The sequence below is a fragment of the Nilaparvata lugens genome, chromosome X (assembly GCF_014356525.2).
Source record: "Nilaparvata lugens isolate BPH chromosome X, ASM1435652v1, whole genome shotgun sequence".
Taxonomy (NCBI): Eukaryota; Metazoa; Arthropoda; class Insecta; order Hemiptera; family Delphacidae; genus Nilaparvata; species Nilaparvata lugens.
Window position 1 is genome coordinate 51,272,771 of NC_052518.1, and position 23,017 is coordinate 51,295,787.

A 23,017-nucleotide genomic window follows, 5' to 3' on the forward strand; every position below is an offset into this window, starting at 1 on the left:
TATATTTTGAACAATTCATTGTCATGAATAATACATTAGGAATCGATAAATAATGTTCAATGCAAATATAATCATTTCTGAAAAATTAATGATTGGATAAATTTCAATAAAAAAATATTTTTGACCAAGAACCAAGTATCATGACAATTATTTTCTTTTAAAATTATAATCACTTTGTTATGTTTAAACTAATAATATTAATTTCACCAACTAACCAACTAATTAAGTTCACTGGAATAGATTCTGTAATTTCAATATTCTATATATTTTAATAAATACTACAGCATATACTAACTCACAAAAAGTGACACCTTTATAAATATTTTCCACTTGCAATCGATTTTTGTTGGTAAGAACCTTGATCATTGTTATTTCAAGAAAAAGTGGGTAGAGTTGAATAATTTCCCCCAAAAGGTGTCTGGTTTAGTCTATGTTTTGGCAACCAAAAAAACGTACTCAGGTGGATAGGATCTTCTCAGGCTCACCAATCTATACTATAATAAAGTAAAGAGCTGGCTAATATAAGAACAGGATAGGAAAATTATGTTTGACGCACGTCTGAACTACTGGACTGATCAACTTGAAATTTTGCATATAGATACTTAATTAACCGAGGATGGTTATAGGCCTGTTTTAAATTCTTCAAATTTTCATTACCTCAAGTTTTCAATTTGTCAAGTTTTAAAATAGACCCTTGCAGAGCACGGGTTACATGCTAGTCAATAATAAAGTTTTGATCAAGGAATAAGGGAGTGTTATTTCCATCGATTTGCAACATTCAGAACAGTACTGAACTGTACTCTGCACGACACTCCACAGCGTTTTCGGCCAACTGTACAGTGCGTCAGTCAGTTTATCAGTGACTTGACTTGATGTCTTAAATGAGGAAGAGGCTGAACAAATTGAATAAAACATATCGTAGAGATTTACAATTTATTGATGAAAATATAAACACATCGAAGAATGCGTTTTTGCATTGCGGGTACTAGTCCAGGCAATGAATGCTCAAAAAAGTTTATAGAAGGAAAAGTTAGGAAGACAATTTTTGACCCCGCGGATCTGTTTGCGGTAGTAAGGTGGTGAACATATCGAAAGTCCCCATCTCTACCCACTTTGCTGAGGGGGTGGTGGTGGTGGTTCAAAAGTACAATTTTTTGGTTTCTTGCATATAACTCGAAAACTATACATCTTACGGACATGACTATACAATAAAACATTGAAGCTTACATAATTTCCTACAATATTCATTCCACGACTTTTTCTATACCTTCCATACTTAAAAAAAATTCAAAAATTTGATGAAAACCGGCTATTCCAACAATTACATACTTTCAAGACCGGATTTCACGAAAACTGTTGGAAATATCACAAAACTCCACTCAACAGGAATTGTAGAGAATCTATCAAACTTAATTTAGAGCAGTTATCTTGGTTGAACGCATTGTTGCAAAGATATAAGCGTGGAAGCAAAAAGCTAAAGAATGCAACATTTAAATCACCCTCATCACTTCAAAAAATGGGGTAGGGATGGGGACTTCTGATATGTTCTCCTCCTAACTAGTATCAACAACGCTGCAGTCAAAAATTGTGTTCAAAACTCTCCTTCAAAATTCATTTGTCAATTGGTCAATTGTTGCAAAACTGGAAATTTCATATTCAACACTAGATAAAGCTGCTGCAAAAGTCGTAGGGAAATGCGTAAAAGTGTGGAATTATACATCAAATTGAAGAGAATTTGATGCTCTATGAGCTCACAATTAGCATGGATTTTCTCCATGGGTTTCAAAATTTTCATTTTGAATGTTGCATTCTTTTAAAGCTGCTACATTTTTCTCATCAAATACCTTAACACATAGCTTGACATTTTGCCTTTCAAGGGAACTTGGGAAGAGAACTTTTCTGTCGAGTGGAGGTGCTAATTTGATAACACTATTCGCTTCTGAGTAATGAAACGTTTTCAAGTGAGAAAAGCTTGCAGTGAGGATACTATCATGGTTAGCAGAATCTGGTATGTGAAAGGTTTGTTTTGAGTCAGTCTGATTCAACCAGTTGTTACGAATTCATGTACAGAATCAAATAGTAGAAAATATACTATGTGAGGGATCAATCTATATGTAATGTGTTCTGAGTCACAAAAACGAGTAAAATTTCAACAAAATAATCAATTTTAATGAATTTTAGTTTTCAATCAACAATATCTTCTGATTGCTACAATTCAAATGTATAATCCAAAATCCCTTTGGGCGTGATTTTGTGCGCTCTCCGGTCTCAGGTTGAAGAGCACAAAATTACGCCCAGAGGGATTTTGAATTGTACATTTAAATTGTGACAATTAGAGGATATTGAAAATTTTGCATGAAATATTGGTTCTAGACTCTAGAATTCTCTAATGTATCCAAACGATTTATTGAAAAATCAAACTAAAATATATATTGCAAACACCAATGTACCGGTAGTGATACACAATACCGGTAGTGACTGGACTATAATGTTTTAAAGGGTAAAGGGTAGATTAGCAAGTTTCGATTTTTCTTCTAAATTGCCTTTTTTGTATTATTCAAAATACATAGTTATAATCGTATAATGATGCTACATTTTGATGAATAACATACTTTTGCACTTTTGAGATTGTTATTTGAGAATATTATATTCTTCCAATAAACATGTGTTTCAACCAGCAAGGAAAACCGGGAAGAACGTGAAATATACGGGGAATGTACGGGAATTTCCTGAGCCTGATTCAGTGATCACTCTGTATAGAGATTAGGTTGAAATTTTGTCAATAACTTCGGTCCAAACGCGGCTCAAGTCAACTCGTTAACGCTCATTCAATAAATGTAATTGAATTAAAAATATCTGAATAATAGTTACAGAACAGAGTTAAAACGGATATATAATAGTAACAGCAATGTTATTATCATATTTAATTCTATTGATGTAATATTATACAATATTAATTCGAATTCAAATTCATTCAAATAATTCTATTATTATTGTTTTAAATGTCATAATAATAATAATAATAATAATAATAATAATATAATAACTTTTGTACTAATAATAACAAAAATGTTATTATCATTAGTACAAAGCTATGCCAAAGTTATAAAATCAGAATAATTTGTTATTATGACAAAACAATAATAATAGAATGAATAGACTCATATAATAGAACAGGAACCCCAGCAATAATGAGAATTCAATCATGGCAATATATTCAATACCCTCTACCCTCTAGAATATTATATAAAGAACTGATAATTTGGCCGAAGTATAATGATGACAAGGAGGAGGAGGAGGAGTCGAAGGAGTAGGAGGAGGAGAAGTAGGAGTAGGAGAAGGAGCTTGTGGTTGTAGAGGGGTTGGTGGAGGTGGATGAGGATGATGAGGAGACGATGACGAAAGGAGATAGGTGAAAACGATGACGTCATAATCAGTGAGTTGCCAGTTAGCGACTTCCAAAGTTAGCCATTTCCAATTCTCCACAATTCTCTGGCCAGAATCAGCGGGTTCCAGAGTTAGCCAATCCTGTCTGTAACAGAATCAGTGAGTTCCTAGCCAGTCACTTCCACAACCACAGTTAGCCAAATTCCAGTTAGCGAATTCCGCGTTCCCGACACCGGAGCCGAGATATCCATCCTGAAGTATCCTATAGAAGTCGTGGATTTATCGAAAAAACACTCAAGATCACGGGGAGTGACCGGCGCTACACTGGGGGTATTCGGCATACAATATTTAAATTGTCGGATAGCACACTTGAATTTTGTTCACCCTTTCACTATAGCCGAAATCGCAATACAAGCTGACAGCATTTTAGGAGCTGATTTCCTAGACAGAGTTGAAGCAGTGATAGACATAAAAAGAAAACGAATAACGTGTTGTGGAGTCGCACCAGAAGAAGATGAGTATAATGAAATAGGCGATAAGCGACAAGGATCGCCAGTCAGCGCAGTGCATATCGTGGAACGAAGTGGAACGGATAGAGAGAAGAAAGAGAGACCGATAGACAATGATAACAGTGACCAGGGAGTGGAACGTACAAACGACGGAGCACAAGGAGATAGAATTGATAGCGAGAAACGAAATACCGCACAAAGCAGAGAGGCCGACAAGAAGAAGAAGGAGGAGAACAGGAATAGAACGAGACGAGTTGTGATGAAGGAGGAGGAGGGTCAGCCTTGCGCGCGCATCCAGATTAACCAACAGCCGACATCAAATGTTCCGCAACCTATGAAAATTTCCCACCCGCAGGGAAATTCCCAGTCACCACGCCAATGCGGCCGAGACGAAACTCCCTCTGTAGCCTGCATACGGAGAGCTTCAAACTGTGACGTCACCGCGCGCGGTACAGTTTCAAAAAACCGTGCTTATGACGAATTCACTTATGAATTGAGGAATTCCAAATTCTTGGTGATACCACCACAGTCGGAGTTGTTGATCAAATTGTCAATTGATGGGGATTTACACGGTAATCCGATATTAATTGAACCTCACCATCAGATACCGGGTTTGTATGTTAGCAGAGCTCTAGCCATACCTAAGAAAGGATGTGTAACCACTTCCATAGTTAACGTGACAGAGAACGCAATAAAATTACAGAAGAAGACAGTAATTGGAACCGGTGAATTATTGGATCATGAGAATATTGGACCATTTATAGCAACCATATCAAAGGATGAAAGTGATAGCCGAGAGATTCGTCAGAAGATAAAAGAAAAAATAGCTCACCTTCCAGGAAGAGAGAGAGCAATCCTGGAGCCTGTTCTAATGAAATATTGGGCAGTGTTTGGGGAACCAGATACGGAGGGTTGTAATGTTCCTGTAGAACATAAGATTCCAACCACAGACGACAAACCCATCAGGAAAAGACCGTACAGAGTCCCCTTTCATTTAAGACCAGTAGTAGAGGAAGTTGAGGAACACCTTTCAGATATGCTTAACAAGGGAGTAATCGTACCATCTATGAGTCCATATAGTACGCCAGTTGTTTTAGTCAAGAAAAAATCCACTGACGGAACAATAAAATACCGTTTTTGTACTGATTTTCGCACCCTTAATGAAGTTACGAAAACAGATGCCTATCCGTTGCCTCTAATCAACGAAACTCTAGAACATCTGGGAAACTGCTGTTATTTCTCTACACTCGATTTGACTGCTGGATACCACCAGATTAAAATTGCTAAGGAAGATCAAGAAAAGACGGCGTTCACAACGGTAGGCGGGCATTTTGAATACCAACGTATGGCGTTCGGGCTATGTGGAGCACCAGCAACGTTTCAGAGACTAATGGACAATATTCTTGCCTCCGTAAAAGGTACTGGATGTTTCGTATATTTAGATGACGATGTGATAGCCAGTAGTTCAATTCAAGAGCATGCCAAACGGATAGACCAAGTAGGCTACTTGGAATTTTGGAGAATGTAAACTTGAAAGCCAATTCAGAAAAATGTCATCTTGGAAAGGAGGAAGTAGAATATTTGGGACATGTAGTATCAGCAGAAGGAGTGAAACCTGACCCGTCGAAAATAGAAGCAGTAGCAAAATTCCCAACTCCAAAAACCGTGAAAGAAGTAAGAGGATTTCTAGGTCTAGCTGGCTACTACAGGAGATTTGTACCAGATTTTGCGGAAATAGCACGACCAATGACTCAATTAACAAAGAAGGAAGTGAAATTCGATTGGGGAGTTATACAAGAACAGGCATTCAACAGCTTGAAACAGACCCTATGTTCAGACCGAGTGCTAGCCTTTCCTGATTTTACAAAACCATTCACAGTAGCAACCGATGCATCAGGGGTGGCTGTTGGTGCAATACTATCACAAGACTTTGATGGAGAGGAACGACCTATCGCCTATGCAAGTAGACAATTGAATACAGCCGAAAGGAACTATTCGACAACTGAAAGAGAGCTCTTAGCCATAATATGGGCAGTAACCACCCAGTTCAGATGTTATCTCCTGGGAAGAAAGTTTACTCTTATCACTGACCATGCAGCCCTAAAATGGATGCTGAGTTTGAGAGATCCCTCTTCACGGTTGACACGATGGGCCTTAAGATTATCCAAATACGAGTACAGTGTGGTGCATCGACCTGGGAAGAAACATGTAAATTGTGATGCTCTTAGTCGAGCTGTAATGACGATTGAAAACTGTGAATTATCAGAGGAAGAAATAGTCAAAGAACAAAAAGGGGATGATTGGTGTAATACGATTCTACAAACCAGAGAGGGTCAATGCGAAAACGGAATAATCTGGTGGACTAAAAATATAGAAGAGAACAGACAGTGGAAATTAGCTATACCCCAATCTATGCGAATGAATATAATCGAGCTCAACCACAGCGTGCCATGAGTGGGCCATCCAGAACGAGAACGAACAAGCCGCTTGATGAAACAACGTTACTATTGGCCACATATAGACGAAGATGTAAAAAATTTCGTAATGAGATGTCATGAGTGTGCTCGAAGGAAAACACCCATCATGTTAAAAGCACTCTTACAAACTGCAGAGGAACCTGGATATCGGTTTGAACTGATAAGTGTCGATGTAGTCGGTCCATTGCCTGTAACACAAGCTGGCAATAGATACTACGTTAGTTTCATTGATCATTTCACCCGCTACGCAGAGGCCGTGCCAGTTCGCGACCAGACAGCATAGACGATCGCACGTGTGTTTGTTACCCACGTTATCACCCGACACAGCGTACCAGGACTACTTCTTAGCGATGAAGGCCGCAACTTTCTTTCCCAACTGTTCACCGAGGTGTGTAAACTATTAGGAGTTAAGAAGTTGAGGACGACAGCATACCATCCCAAAGGAAATGGTAGATTGGAGCGCCTGCATAGGACACTGAATGAATCAATTGCACACTATGTAGAGAGGGATGGAGCTGACTGGGATAAATGGCTACCGTATGTATTAGCCGCCTATAGATCTATCCCTCATGCATCGACTGGATACTCCCCTTATTATCTGCTACACGGAAGAGAGATGATATTTCCAGGGACCTGTGTAATCCCAAGGGAAGTCCAGGAGATGGCCGTGGGCGACCATCTAATCAAACTGCGGAATAAATTGTCACTAGCCTACAGAACAACCCACGAAAAATCCATGCAATCTGCTGAAAAAAGATCTAAGATAATCAATAAAGGGAGAAAGCTGAGAGAATTTGCAGTTGGAGAATCAGTCTATCTATACGACCCTGCTGTCAAACCGGGAGAGGCGACCAAATTCCACCAACCCTGGAATGGACCATTTATCATTGTTAAAAAGTTATCGATAGTGAACTATGCATTACAACTACCAGATGGGAGACAAGTCGTAGGCATGTAAATAGGCTGAAATCTAGTAACAAGGAGAAACAAAGTACCAATGACTCAGAAGCGGAGAAGAAAGTCGAGAACGATATAATGGACAATGACGAATACATGAACGAAACAGATGGAGGAGAAGAACCTTATCAACAGCCAGATAGCGACGAAGATGAATATGTTGAGGAATCACGAAATCACGTCGACAACAATGACGAGATGGGACCAGAAGAAGGAAACGTGGAAGTGATAGAGCCCTCTTCACCGGATAACGTTTTTGATGAAGATTCACGGGACCTCACTTTTGAACCAACCGAGTGAGTAAACCTGGAGCAGAGATCACCATATCCTCTGCGATCGAGAGCACGCACAATCACCTAGAGTATAAGGAATAAGGAGAATATGACCCGAGCATGTCATAAAACTGCGTTCAAAATTAGGGTATGCGAACGATATTTGAAAAATGAGAGAAAGTTATGACCCGAGCATGTCAGAAAACTGCGTTCGAAAATTAGTGTAGGAAAACCGTATTTAAGGAAAGAGTGTTGAATGAATTCGTAGGGGAAAATTCAATGAACATAACGTATTTGATGTAATGATTGAATGGAGTATAATTGCGTGATAATTGGAGTAGAACGAAATAGGAAAGGAATTTTGAGTAAGAAGCTATTGTATCGAGATGAAAAAAAAAAGACCATGAATAATCTTAAATTTCATAATATTATTATCGAGAATGAATGAGTGTGATAGATCAATACACTATTCACGAGCGAAATGAAATAAAGGAAAGAAGATGGACAGCCGCCTATTGTTATAAGATGTCAAGGCATACACAATGGCTTGCTAATCGCTTCGAAACGAGATGAAGGTAGATCCGACAAACAAACTATTAAGGAATTAGTTTACAAAAAAAAAACAACGATTTACGATTAGTATGAAGATGAACAAATATTGATAAAACGATGACGTTATTATGATGTTGATGAATACTAGACGATTATAGATTAGAACAGCTGCGCTATTTTGTTGATTTATATGTGATTATGAATAAGGTGCGATAAAAATATAAGTGATAGAGTTGCTAACTCATATGCTGCTTACGAAAATTAATGCAATTATCGATTGCTGACGACTACTGTGTATAACTTTTTTGTAATAATGAATTATTGTAATGTATCCTTAATCACGATTCAATAATTATGATTCCGATGAGAATATGATTTCGATGAATTATTGATTTATGTTGTACTTGATGAGTAATTCGATAACGAGTGCTTATGGTTATTTGATGTTTTGATTGATAACGATTATTTTGATTGAGTCCAAGACTATGAAATATTAACTGTTGTATTATGTTATGATGATATTGATGATTTCGTGATTATTGTAGTTCAATGTGTTAGGAAGAATTGTTTTAGATTACGTGACTATGATGTATAAAAATTAATTTTGATACATTGATACAGAGATGCAGTGATTGATTGTAATTTTATAATTGCGATTAGATTGATGAGGATTGATGTTTAGTTATTGTTAAATTGTTACCTTGTAAGTCGTGTTGAGAATAATTGCAACTGTATAATATTGAATTGTCATTGAATTTTGTGGAATAGTTTATGAATATTTCCAATGGAAATATTACGAAATTTATTGTATCTGATTCGAGAATAATTATAATTGCTGTTGCGGTAAGGGATGACCAGTTGGTTAGTGAAAACCATAAGGGGTAAGGGCTATTGTTGAATTGAGTAGGCGGTAGTACTCAAACCGAGCCCTGGTTGAACTTCCCTGGAATAGGCCCACGTTTAGAAGAGAACAAGAAACGTTCCAATTTATTTTAGTAAGGATTTAGTAGTGAAAGAATTTTAGTAGTAAAATTTTTGTTGTGATAAAATATACTTCAATACAAATGTGAATAAAACCAATAAACGACGAATGACGACAATAGAGACTATAGAATAATATTATTATAATTGATAGAAAGGTTTGCAAGCAGGCCTATAATCTAGGAAAATGATTTGTTCAAGATTACGGGTTGAATTATTGTGATGGAAGGTAATTTATTGTATCGAATTACATGATAGAAGAAAAGTGACAAACACTCCTAAGCTAATACCCATTCTTTACCACAACTCAATAGAAACGGCAACCATGTTCACGCGAGTAAACGAACGACAGCCGTGAGAAAAATATTAGAGAAAAATTTATCAAGTTCTGCGATTGGAATCTTACACAATCTAGCGGCGACAGTTGTAACTATAACAATGGAGTCCAATGTTTACATTGTAGGTCAACGGTTCTACCTTGAGACAGCCTTGTTGAATCAGGGTTCCTAGGCCAACAATGAACATTGAGTCACCGTTGTTCAGAGAAATTGTTAACTTCAATTGGCACTTGACATTAAAACCGGTTTTTAATTGGAATTGATCGGAATTGAATGAATAGGTAACCAAATTGTCAACCCATAAAAATTAATGGAGGTGTGGTGGAATTATGGTGGAATAAAGGCAACTCTGACAGAATAGAACATCGAATATAATTGGTTACAGGTGTGATGTCTAACTCTCCACACGAAGCTAACAGGGAGGGAGTATGGTTCGAAAGTATGGGAGAGGCGCTTATTACCGGAGAGAAGTGGACCATCGTCATCGAAATCAATCTCACTGAAATTCGACAAGAAGTAGCCAAACTTCAGGGACGAACAGAGGATACAGCGTACCTGCTAGCACAAGCGGCCGAGAAACTCCCTGCTCTAGGAGTTCAACATAAAGTACTTCAACGAATAATAACAATGGAAAGTGAATTGAAAGATATTGTACAAACGTTAACCGATCTGTACTATGGACGGAGCCGTAGAGGATTAATAAACTTGGGGGGGGGGGGAAGATCCTTCATATTTTATTTGGAGTAGCCGAGAGTGAGGACTTAGAGAAGGTACAACACAGCGAAGAGTTGACGAAATTGAAAACTGCCAGTTTAATACACATTGAAGGAGAATACTTGACCGTTACTAGAGAACTCAGTCGGAAAACGGAGCGTAATCATCAAGAGTTAGGAAGGGTTTCACAAGAAATCTATGGTAATCTAACTGTTCTCATGAATCAATTTTTGACAACTAATAAGAAAACTATTGAAGTAGAGAACTTACTACATGTATATATGGATACTTCTACTGCTTTAAAAGAATTAGAACTTGCTACTTTTAAGGCCCTAATAGATTTAAGAAAAATTTTACAATGTCTAAATGATGCTGCTAGCGGCAAATTGAGTATGAATTTATTATCACCTTTAGAATTAAGAAATATATTGTTAAAGGTTCGGTCAAGTTTACCTAGTGGCTTAGAATTAGTTTTTGGAACAGACATTTCTCAAGTGATGGCGTTTTACCAGTTGATGAAGACTTGTGCGGTAACCAGTGGTGAAGTGATTAAACTATTGTTGACTGTACCCCTCTCTTCAATTGGACGCAGATTTGATATGTTTCAGGCACTTGTACTCCCCGTCAAGGACTTCCACACTAATGTGAGTGTGTGTTACCAACTCGACTCTACGATTCTATTTGTCAGCAAGGACAGAGACCGTTATTCCACATTGAGTGAATCAATGCTTGAACAGTGTAACCGAGTGGGCTTGCTCACCCTTTGTCCAGCATTTTCACCACTCTATGCCAGACACCACCCGTCCTGTCTGAGCCTCTTGTTCCTGGGAGAGATCACGCTCCCCTGTCAGCACTGCACACGTCTTGTGCTGACTAAGGATCATCCTGAGGTCTGGCTATGGCGTCGGAGCGATAACAGCTGGATATATAGCCTGTCAATGGAGAAACAATTCGTCTCTCAATGCAAGATGGGCGGGCAGACGACTGTGGACGAGTTACACCTTCATGGCACTGGAGCGATGCGAGCGATAAAGGGGTGCACACTCAGTCACCCCTCTTATCAGATTCCTGCACCAACCAGCCTTGGTGGTCGAACCGAGGTGCGACTGAGGCCAGTGGCCATTGACATCCCAGCGGCCCTGTCATTGGCTGAGGGTCGATTCTCGGCTTCCCAGATTCGCCTGCAGCTGGCGAGACGTCTGCAAGAAGGTCGTGCTTGGCCTGGAACGAGTGGAGTGGAAGAGGTCATGGTCAACCACTTGATGAACTCCCTACGAGAGTTGGAGGCGGAGGAGTCTTCTGACCAGCTGGTTCCCTGCTGGTACTACGTTATAGCAGCGGTCACTATGGTAATGGCACTGTCTGGCGGCGTGGTGGCCTGGAGGCTGCTGACCAGTCAGACCGCCCTCACCCCCAGCGGTGAGGAGGCGGCTGCACCTCTGCCCCAGGTGACCACCACCCAACAAGTGAGTTCTAGTGATAGTGCCATAAACAAAGCCAAAGTTCCCAAGGTGTCAAAGAAAGAGAGTGCGGTTAGAAGTGCGGAAGGGGATGTCCACCCTTCCCCGAAGGGGGGTGCAATGTAATGGGTAGAATTATTGAGAGGAGGTGAATTAATTTAATTTTTCTAATTTCTCATGATATGCCAATCTAAAATCATTGAACTTTGGACTCGATGGCGTGATCGGACTGAATTTTCTAATGTACATTTTTTTTCTTGACGTAAGGGTATTTCAATTTTCTCTAGTGTGAGAAATAGATTATTGCGTTTTAGAATATAAGAATTGTGCACAGTACAGCGTATTCTTCTGCCTCATGGAGAAAAAACTGCAATCTGGTGACAGTTTTCCACGAGGAACTATCTCTTTCTCCATCCAATTTTGAGCTCTCACTCTTTCTCTGCCGTGAGAAAAAGGTGAGTTTCCCATGCGTTTCAGGCTAGGGTAATGTCCATGGACAGCCCTCGAGTCAGTCAGCGATGGACTCCTGAGCGAACTCTCAAACGCGAGACGCACTGCGGTGAAATAAGTTTTAATTGTTATATTTTGTTAAATTTATTTTGTGATTCGAACGATAATAATCAAGTTCAATTGATTCATTATATTGGTTGTAATTATTCGCGTGCTATGAGTGATAAAATTTGTCTTTAGTGTTTAGTTGATGTCGAATTAATTCGTTGTACTCGTTGTGTTATGTTGAACAATTCGTGAGTTATGAACGATAGAATCTTTCTTTGTGTTTTGTTATAATATTGTTGAAATTATTCGAGCTATATGGACAATAAGGATTGGTTCCAGTTTTTCATTAAAGGCTAATTTGTTGAACTTATCCCTGAAGTATGAACGATAAATTTCGCCTGTAGTTTTCTGATATATTTTGTTGACCTTATTTGTGTGATTATTTTCCGTGAGAACAATAAATTAATTCGCAGGAACAACGTATTTGTGTGACTCTAACCTGAATCCAGAAGCCAAAATGCGGTTTTGGATCCTAATGGAAGTGACCCTCGGAATTATTATCACGGGTGAGTGGATCTATTCTGGCCACTATAATTGATTAATATTTGACGGAACCTTCCCTTTGAAATTGTAGAGAATTACTTTTATCTTAGTCTATTTGGCGGCTGGAGATAGGTTGTACTGTGCTATTATTATTTAATATTATTTAATTGACCAAGTTGATAATTACTCTGAATGTTATTTAATCGAAATGTTAGTGTTTTATTAGAATTTGATTTGGACGAGAGTGGCGAAGGGTTCTTATATTCCAACGTTAACAGCTAATTGGATACTCTCGCCTACTATTGAGGAACACTTATAATAAATTTGTCCATTTTATTCAATTGTACCATTAACAAGAAGACAGTTATAATTCTGTTAACAACTATCCTGACGACAGTTGCATATTTTTATGATGTGAAGAGTATTTAAATGTGTGTACCTATGTTTCTTTTTAAGCCGATGTCTAAGGCATTAATTTGGTGTATTATTAAAATTCGAAATTAATGTGAGTTGAGAAGAATTTTATGTTCCAACGTTAACAACTAATTGGACATTCTTGCGAACTAGTGAGGGAGACATAATATCGATCTATTCAATTTATTTCATAAATTAAATCTATTTCATTTCAACAGTCGTTGTTTCTCCAGTCGCCCTGTTCTCACTTAGTTAAGGCATGTTAAATAGATAAGAGGGAGAGTCGAACAGTTCTGCTGTGGTCTGCATCTCCTGGAGGAGTTTGTGCCTCTTTCCCATCGGGGTTGAGATTTCAACCCACTTGAACTCAGAGGGCCTCTTCCAAGGTCGTATAGGCAGGACTGGGCCGACCTCCTAACTAGGTTTAAGTTTATGTCCGAACTGGTTGGGCACGCTACCAGATCTACCTGCCAGTTCGGTTACACTTTATTCACTTTTTCATCACTTTTGATCATTTTTTGACATATGTCAACATCATTTCACAGTTCTGTGTGACTGCAGATTCTCTGAAATTGCCAAAAATCACACAGCCCCCCTCTAGTGACCCCTGGGTTTAATTTTGGTTTGATGATACACTATCTGCTGCATAGGTGGCAGGTGACATGATTCCAACATTGAAAACTGATGTAAAAAATATATAGACAATCAATTCATGGCTGCAAAAATCCTCAAATATGAGCCAAAATTGACAAAAATCTGAAAATCGCACTCGCAACCCCCCTATATATTTCCATGGTTAGATCTCACAGGACCAATGTTTTTTGGCTGCTGAATCCGATTTTGAGCATCGAAGAACCTGTAAGTGTTATCTATAACCAGCACTGTATATGAGGGTCCCCCCCACGAACCCTAGAATTGGAAAATTTGTTATTTGACAGTTTTTCTGTGGGTTATTTTTGGTCCTCTTTCCAATAATATCATCAATGAGATTATAGGATTCACAGTTTTTGCTGGGAATTTCACACTTTTTTTTCTAATTTTTTTTCAAGAAAATGAGGGGCCGGGCCCCATATTGGAAAAATCGATGTTTTGTCTGTGTGAGGCAATGTTTTGGGATCTTATAAATCAATTGAGCTGATGAATGACCTCATTTTAATATGCTGAATAAGATTGTTCCTCTTGACTTTGCTATAAAATTAACCATTGAAAAAGTGGAAAAATTGAGGGGGTCTTGGGTAGCCCCCAAAGTGGAATATCTTATATGTAATTTTTTTTCATTTTTTTAGATCACTTTTGATGATTTATTGACATATTAAAGCATCATTATACCATCTAGTGTAACTGCAGATTTTTCAAAATTGCCAAAAATCACACAGCCCCCCTCAAGTGCCCCCTGGATGTAATTTCGAGGTTTCTGATACACTATCAGCAGCATAGACAGGTTGAGTGATTTCAACATTAAAAACTGATGTGAAAAATACAGAGACAGTGAATTATTGGCTGCAAAAATCATGGAAAATAAGCAAAAATTGACAAAAATCAAAAAATCACCCTCCCACCATCCCTATCGTTTTTTTCGGTTGATTTTTGCAGGATTGATGTTTTTTTGGCTGTTGGATTCGATTTTGAGCATGAAAAAACCAGTAAATGTGATCCATGACCAGCACTGTATTTGGGGGTCCCCCCCACGCCCCCCAGTATCAAAAATTTGACAATTTTCCTGTGGGTTATTTTTGGTCCCCTTCCTAATGATATCATTCATGAAATTGTGAGATACACAGTTTTGGCTGGGAATTTCACAGTTTTTTTTCTAGAAAGTTCCCTTAAAACAATAAGGGGGCCAGGCCCCCTATTGACAAAATCGATGTTTTGTCTATCCAAGGCGATGTTTCAGGATTTTTTGAGTCGATTGAGCTTGAATTTAAAACCTTAGCCATTCCCTCCCCAAGTTTTTCAAAAATTGAGGGGGGCATCATCGACCCCCAAAATGGAAATTTCGAAAAATCCATAATGTTCTCAATGCCTGCTGGTCCTTCTAGAAACTTTCTGATGCAATTTAGAGTTGTCACATGCTCCAGTTCGGCTGGGAATTTTCCAAATTTTGACTCTGAAGATTGTTTTTAAAAAAATGAGGGGTCCCTATCGCGGAAATCAATGGTTCGTCTGTGCAATGCAATGTTTTAGGATCTCCAGAGTCGATTGAGTTGGAATTCGAGCCTGTAACGATTCCCCCCTTAAATTTCCAAAAATTGAGGGGGGCATCATCGACCCCCAAAATGAAAATTTCGAAAAATCAATAATTTTCCTGAAGCCTGCTGGTACTCTCACAGACTTTCTGATGGGAGTTAGTATTGTCACATGCCCCAGTTTGGCTGGGAATTTTTCAAATTATTATTGCAAAAAAACGGATGAAAATTCAGTTCCCCCCCGCAACACCTGTGACCCGGTCGAAATTTTATTCTAGCAATCTAGTAATGTTGAGGCGCTGAACAAAAAAGGTCCTTTGCACTTTGCTGAGAAATGTGCGGTTCAAAAGTTGAAAATATTGGGGGGGTCCGGGAGCCCCTCAAAATAAAATATTCTCATATATCATATTTTTTCCTATGGTTCCAACCACTTGTCAATCGAATCCGACAGAGCACCAACCACCTCAACACCCACCTTTGTCAGGAGGTTTTCAAACGCTCCAGCTTTATTATATATATAGCTTTGCCTCCTGCACCACCATGAGTGGTATGACTGTACAGGGGTGAGTAGCAGCCTCCGCTCTTCATGCTCTGGCTGGTAGGTGGGCTTCACCCGCCCAAGTAGGGAGGGTACAAAAGCTCATGTTGAGTGGGTTAGGTAGAGTAGGTTAGGTAGGGTGGGATAGGTGATTAGGGAGAGTTGGTTAGGTGGGATGGCTAAGGTTATGTGGATTAAGTAGAGTAGATTGAGTAGGTTATCTTGTGATGGGTAGGTTAGGGTGTCAAGATTTGGTTTAGTAGTTTAGGAAGTTTAGTTATGGTAGGGTGGCTTAGGTTGGGTAGTATTTTTTGATAAGGTGGGTTGGGTAGGGTAGATTAAGTAGGTTATATTGGGTAGGGTAGGTTTGGTTGTCAAGATTAGGTTGAATTGTTTAGGTAGATTATTCCAGGTAGGGTGGCTTAGGTTGAGTGGGTTTGGTAGGGTGGGGTAGGTAGAGTGGTTTAAGTAGGGTGCAATAGAGTGGGTTGAATAGCATAATTTATGTGTGGCTTAGGTGGGGTAGGTTAAGTAGATTGACTGTTAGAGGGTTGAATAGGTAGGTTGGGTAAAGTGGGATAGATAGGGTAGGGTTGGTGGGATTGGTTCGGTAGGCCAGATAGAGTACAGGCTGAGTTCAAGTTTTGAAATGGAAATTTCGAAAAATCTTGAGGCACTGAACAAAAAATTTCTTTTGTACTTTGCTGAGAAATGTGCGGTTCGAGAGTTAAAAATATTAGGGGGGTCCAGGAGGACCCCAAAGGTGAAATTGGTTATTTTTGCTTTTTTTTATTCACTTTTTAATCACTTTTGGTCATTTTTTGACATATGTCAACATCATTTCACAGTTCAGTGCGACTTTTCCGAAAGTCCCAAAAATCACACTACCCCCTCGAGTGCCCCCTGGATTTAATTTTTGGCTTGATGATACACCATCAGTCCAATCCATCCAGTTCTCATTTATGATAAATAGCCTTATTCCGATGTGCTGAGTAAGATTGTTCCTCTTGACTTTGCTTTGAAATCAAGCATTGAAAAGTTGAATAAATTGAGGGGGTCCTCGGTCCCTCCCAAGGAAAATTATGCAATATTTTTTTCCTTTTTTCATCACTTTCAATTATTGACTGACATATTCTAACATCATTATACCGTTCAGTGTGACTGCAGATTTTTCAAAATTGTCAAAAATAGCACAGCCCCACTCGAGTACCCCCTGGATTCAATTTTGGGTTTGATGGTGCACTATCAGGAGCATAGACACCATAATATTTCGGTATGTGATTCCAACATTAAAAACTTATGTGAAAAATACAGAGCCAATCGAATTTTGGCTGCAAAAATCCTTAATGATTAACTAAAATTGGCCAAAATCAAAAAATTGCCCTTCCATCCCCCCTATTGATTTTTGTTGGATTATTTCCACAACGCTAATGTTCCTTCTGGCTGCTGAATTCAGATTCAAGCATGAAAAAGCTGTGGTTGTGATTTTTGACCAGCAATGACTGTGATCTCAACAACAAAATCTGATTTTTGGTTGCCAAATTGTGATGGTTAAAAATTTCCTTGGCTAGAATTGGAAAAAATTGAATAACTGCCCTTACATTCCTCATACATCATCCAGTTATTATATGATGAATGACCTCATTTTGATGTGCTGAATAAGATTGTTCCTCTTGACTTTGCTTTAAAATTAACCATTGAAAAGGTGGAAAAATTGAGGGGTCCTGGGTAGCCCCCAAAGTAGAATATCTCTTATGTTATATATTTTTTTTTAAGATCACTTTGGATTATTTTTTGACATATTAAAACATCATTATTCCATCTAGTGTAACTGCAGATTTTTCAAAATTGTGAAAAATAACACAGCCTCCATTGAGTGCCGCCTGGATTCAATTTTGGGCTTGATAACCTGCAGCATAGATGGCGGGCTAGGTTACTTCAGCATCAGAAAATGATGTGAAAAATACAGAGCCAATCAAATCTTGGCTGCAAAAATCCTCAATAATGAACCAAAATTGGGCAAAATCGAAAAATCGCCCATGCTATTGAATTTTGTTGGTTAGTTTCCATGGGGCTAATGTTTTTCTAGCTGCCGAATCCAGATTCAAACATGAAAAAGCTGTTGGTGTGACTTATGACCGGCAATGAATGTGATCTCAACAACAAAATCTGATTTTTGGTTATCAAATTGTGAGGGTAAAAAATTTCTGTGGTCAGAGTTGGAAAAAAAATGGAATAATTGCCCTTACAACCCTCATACATCATCCCAAGTAGGGTGGGATAGGTAGAGTGGAGTTAAGTAGGATAGAGTAGTATGGATAGAGGATAGCAGAACAGGATGTTTGGGTCTAAGCATTGGTAATAACCTAGCAATCCAGAATGATGCACATCATAGAAATAGAGATTATGTAGGTAAAGTGAGGTGGGTTATGTGGGTTTTTTTTTGTTAAAATGTTTCAAGTATAGTTAGGTGGAATAGGCTAGATAGAGTGGAGTAGTTGGATTGGATAGGTGAGGTAGGGTGGGTAAGGTGTGGTAAGTTAGATAGCATGAGGTATGTTAGGTAGATTAGGTTGGATAGCATAATTTATGTAGGGTGGCTTGGGTGGAGTAGGTTAATTAGATGAACTGATAGAGGGTTGAGTAGGTAGGTTAGGTATAGAAGGACACAGAAGATAGATAGGGTACATTAGGTTTGGTGGGATTGGTTGGGTAGGCCAGGTAGAGTGGGGTAGGTTTAATCAGGTGTGCTAGATAGGATAGTAATACAGATGGATAGATGCTAGAGCTCGAGGAAACTTTTTTGAGGAATTTAGAGTAGTCACATGCCCCAGTTTGGCTAGGAATTTTTCAAATTTTGACTCTTGAGATTGTTTTCTAAAAATGAGGGGTCCGAGCCCCCTATTGCGAAAATCAATGGTTTGTCTATGCAAGGTGATGTTTCAGGATCTCCTGAATCGATTGATATGGAATTCGAAACTGTAGCAATTCCCCACTCAATTTTTCAAAATTTGAGGGGGCATCATCGACCCCGAAAATAAAAATTCCAAAAAATCAGTAATTTTCCCGATGCCTGCTAGTACTCTCACAGAATTTCTGATGAAAATTAGTATTGTCACATGCCCCAGTTTGGCTGGGAATTTCTCAAATTTTTATTACAAAGAAACTGATGAAAATTTCGTTCCCCTCTGCACCCCCCGCAAACAGGTCGACATTTTCTGTAGGGATCCAGTAGTGTTGAGGCGTTGAACAAAAAAGTTTTCTTGCACTCTGCTAAGAAATGTGCGGTTCAAAAGTTGAAAATATTGGGGGGTCCGGGAGCACCCCAAAAATGGAAAATTTCCAGATATCATAATTATTCCCATGGTTTCAACCACTTGTCGAACGAATTTACCAGAACCCTAACCACCACAACAACCACCCTTGTTCAAAGGAGGTTTTCAGATGCACCAGCTATAGTATATACAGGGTCCTACTTTATTTGGGGTGGGTTAGCATCCTCCACGCTTTGCGATCCTGCTGGGTTGTAGGCTTTGCCCGCCAAATCACCTTTTATGACTGTACTGTGTTGGGTAGCTGCCTCCACACTTCACGCTCCTGTATAGGACTGACTGTATAGAGTTGGGTTGTTGCCTCTGTGCTTTGTGCTCCAGGTGGAAGGTGGGCTTCACCCGCCCAAGTAGGTTGGGTAGGGTAGTTTAGGTAGGGTGAGTTGGATAGAGTTGGTTAGGTAGGATTGGATAGGTGAATAGGAAGAGTAGGTTAGGTAGGGTTAGTTAAGGTAAGGTGGGTTAGCTAGAGTAGGTTAAGCAGGGTGGGATAGGTAGAGTGGAGTTTAGTAGGATAGAGTAGTAGAGATAGATAGATGTCTGGGTCTAAGCATTGTTAATAACCTAGCAACCCAGAATGATGCACATCATAAAATTTCAAATTTTTATTGCAAAAAAACGGATGAAAATTCAGTTCCCCCCCGCAACACCTGTGACCCGGTCGAAATTTTATTCTAGCAATCTAGTAATGTTGAGGCGCTGAACAAAAAAGGTCCTTTGCACTTTGCTGAGAAATGTGCGGTTCAAAAGTTGAAAATATTGGGGGGGTCCGGGAGCCCCTCAAAATAAAATATTCTCATATATCATATTTTTTCCTATGGTTTCAACCACTTGTCAATCGAATCCGACAGAGCACCAACCACCTCAACACCCACCTTTGTCAGGAGGTTTTCAAATGCTCCAGCTTTATTATATATATAGCTTTGCCTCCTGCACCACCATGAGTGGTATGACTGTACAGGGGTGAGTAGCAGCCTCCGCTCTTCATGCTCTGGCTGGTAGGTGGGCTTCACCCGCCCAAGTAGGGAGGGTACAAAAGCTCATGTTGAGTGGGTTAGGTAGAGTAGGTTAGGTAGGGTGGGATAGGTGATTAGGGAGAGTTGGTTAGGTGGGATGGCTAAGGTTATGTGGATTAAGTAGAGTAGATTGAGTAGGTTATCTTGTGATGGGTAGGTTAGGGTGTCAAGATTTGGTTTAGTAGTTTAGGAAGTTTAGTTATGGTAGGGTGGCTTAGGTTGGGTAGTATTTTTTGATAAGGTGGGTTGGGTAGGGTAGATTAAGTAGGTTATATTGGGTAGGGTAGGTTTGGTTGTCAAGATTAGGTTGAATTGTTTAGGTAGATTATTCCAGGTAGGGTGGCTTAGGTTGAGTGGGTTTGGTAGGGTGGGGTAGGTAGAGTGGTTTAAGTAGGGTGCAATAGAGTGGGTTGAATAGCATAATTTATGTGTGGCTTAGGTGGGGTAGGTTAAGTAGATTGACTGTTAGAGGGTTGAATAGGTAGGTTGGGTAAAGTGGGATAGATAGGGTAGGGTTGGTGGGATTGGTTCGGTAGGCCAGATAGAGTACAGGCTGAGTTCAAGTTTTGAAATGGAAATTTCGAAAAATCTTGAGGCACTGAACAAAAAATTTCTTTTGTACTTTGCTGAGAAATGTGCGGTTCGAGAGTTAAAAATATTAGGGGGGTCCAGGAGGACCCCAAAGGTGAAATTGGTTATTTTTGCTTTTTTTTATTCACTTTTTAATCACTTTTGGTCATTTTTTGACATATGTCAACATCATTTCACAGTTCAGTGCGACTTTTCCGAAAGTCCCAAAAATCACACTACCCCCTCGAGTGCCCCCTGGATTTAATTTTTGGCTTGATGATACACCATCAGTCCAATCCATCCAGTTCTCATTTATGATAAATAGCCTTATTCCGATGTGCTGAGTAAGATTGTTCCTCTTGACTTTGCTTTGAAATCAAGCATTGAAAAGTTGAATAAATTGAGGGGGTCCTCGGTCCCTCCCAAGGTAAATTATGCAATATTTTTTTCCTTTTTTCATCACTTTCAATTATTGACTGACATATTCTAACATCATTATACCGTTCAGTGTGACTGCAGATTTTTCAAAATTGTCAAAAATAGCACAGCCCCACTCGAGTACCCCCTGGATTCAATTTTGGGTTTGATGGTGCACTATCAGGAGCATAGACACCATAATATTTCGGTATGTGATTCCAACATTAAAAACTTATGTGAAAAATACAGAGCCAATCGAATTTTGGCTGCAAAAATCCTTAATGATTAACTAAAATTGGCCAAAATCAAAAAATTGCCCTTCCATCCCCCCTATTGATTTTTGTTGGATTATTTCCACAACGCTAATGTTCCTTCTGGCTGCTGAATTCAGATTCAAGCATGAAAAAGCTGTGGTTGTGATTTTTGACCAGCAATGACTGTGATCTCAACAACAAAATCTGATTTTTGGTTGCCAAATTGTGATGGTTAAAAATTTCCTTGGCTAGAATTGGAAAAAATTGAATAACTGCCCTTACATTCCTCATACATCATCCAGTTATTATATGATGAATGACCTCATTTTGATGTGCTGAATAAGATTGTTCCTCTTGACTTTGCTTTAAAATTAACCATTGAAAAGGTGGAAAAATTGAGGGGTCCTGGGTAGCCCCCAAAGTAGAATATCTCTTATGTTATATATTTTTTTTAAGATCACTTTGGATTATTTTTTGACATATTAAAACATCATTATTCCATCTAGTGTAACTGCAGATTTTTCAAAATTGTGAAAAATAACACAGCCTCCATTGAGTGCCGCCTGGATTCAATTTTGGGCTTGATAACCTGCAGCATAGATGGCGGGCTAGGTGACTTCAGCATCAGAAAATGATGTGAAAAATACAGAGCCAATCAAATCTTGGCTGCAAAAATCCTCAATAATGAACCAAAATTGGGCAAAATCGAAAAATCGCCCATGCTATTGAATTTTGTTGGTTAGTTTCCATGGGGCTAATGTTTTTCTAGCTGCCGAATCCAGATTCAAACATGAAAAAGCTGTTGGTGTGACTTATGACCGGCAATGAATGTGATCTCAACAACAAAATCTGATTTTTGGTTATCAAATTGTGAGGGTCAAAAATTTCTGTGGTCAGAGTTGGAAAAAAAATGGAATAATTGCCCTTACAACCCTCATACATCATCCCAAGTAGGGTGGGATAGGTAGAGTGGAGTTAAGTAGGATAGAGTAGTATGGATAGAGGATAGCAGAACAGGATGTTTGGGTCTAAGCATTGGTAATAACCTAGCAATCCAGAATGATGCACATCATAGAAATAGAGATTATGTAGGTAAAGTGAGGTGGGTTATGTGGTTTTTTTTTGTTAAAATGTTTCAAGTATAGTTAGGTGGAATAGGCTAGATAGAGTGGAGTAGTTGGATTGGATAGGTGAGGTAGGGTGGGTAAGGTGTGGTAAGTTAGATAGCATGAGGTATGTTAGGTAGATTAGGTTGGATAGCATAATTTATGTAGGGTGGAAATATTGGGGGGTCCGGGAGCACCCCAAAAATGGAAAATTTCCAGATATCATAATTATTCCCATGGTTTCAACCACTTGTCGAACGAATTTACCAGAACCCTAACCACCACAACAACCACCCTTGTTCAAAGGAGGTTTTCAGATGCACCAGCTATAGTATATACAGGGTCCTACTTTATTTGGGGTGGGTTAGCATCCTCCACGCTTTGCGATCCTGCTGGGTTGTAGGCTTTACCCGCCAAATCACCTTTTATGACTGTACTGTGTTGGGTAGCTGCCTCCACACTTCACGCTCCTGTATAGGACTGACTGTATAGAGTTGGG

The 23,017-nt window shown here is 39.1% G+C and overlaps 1 protein-coding gene across 1 annotated transcript in view; it reads right to left on the bottom strand.

The window, feature by feature from the left end:
• The window catches only part of LOC111048941 (neo-calmodulin), a 483,793-nt gene that overhangs the window by 173,145 nt on the left and 287,631 nt on the right, over window positions 1-23,017 (bottom strand). The window lies entirely within an intron of this gene.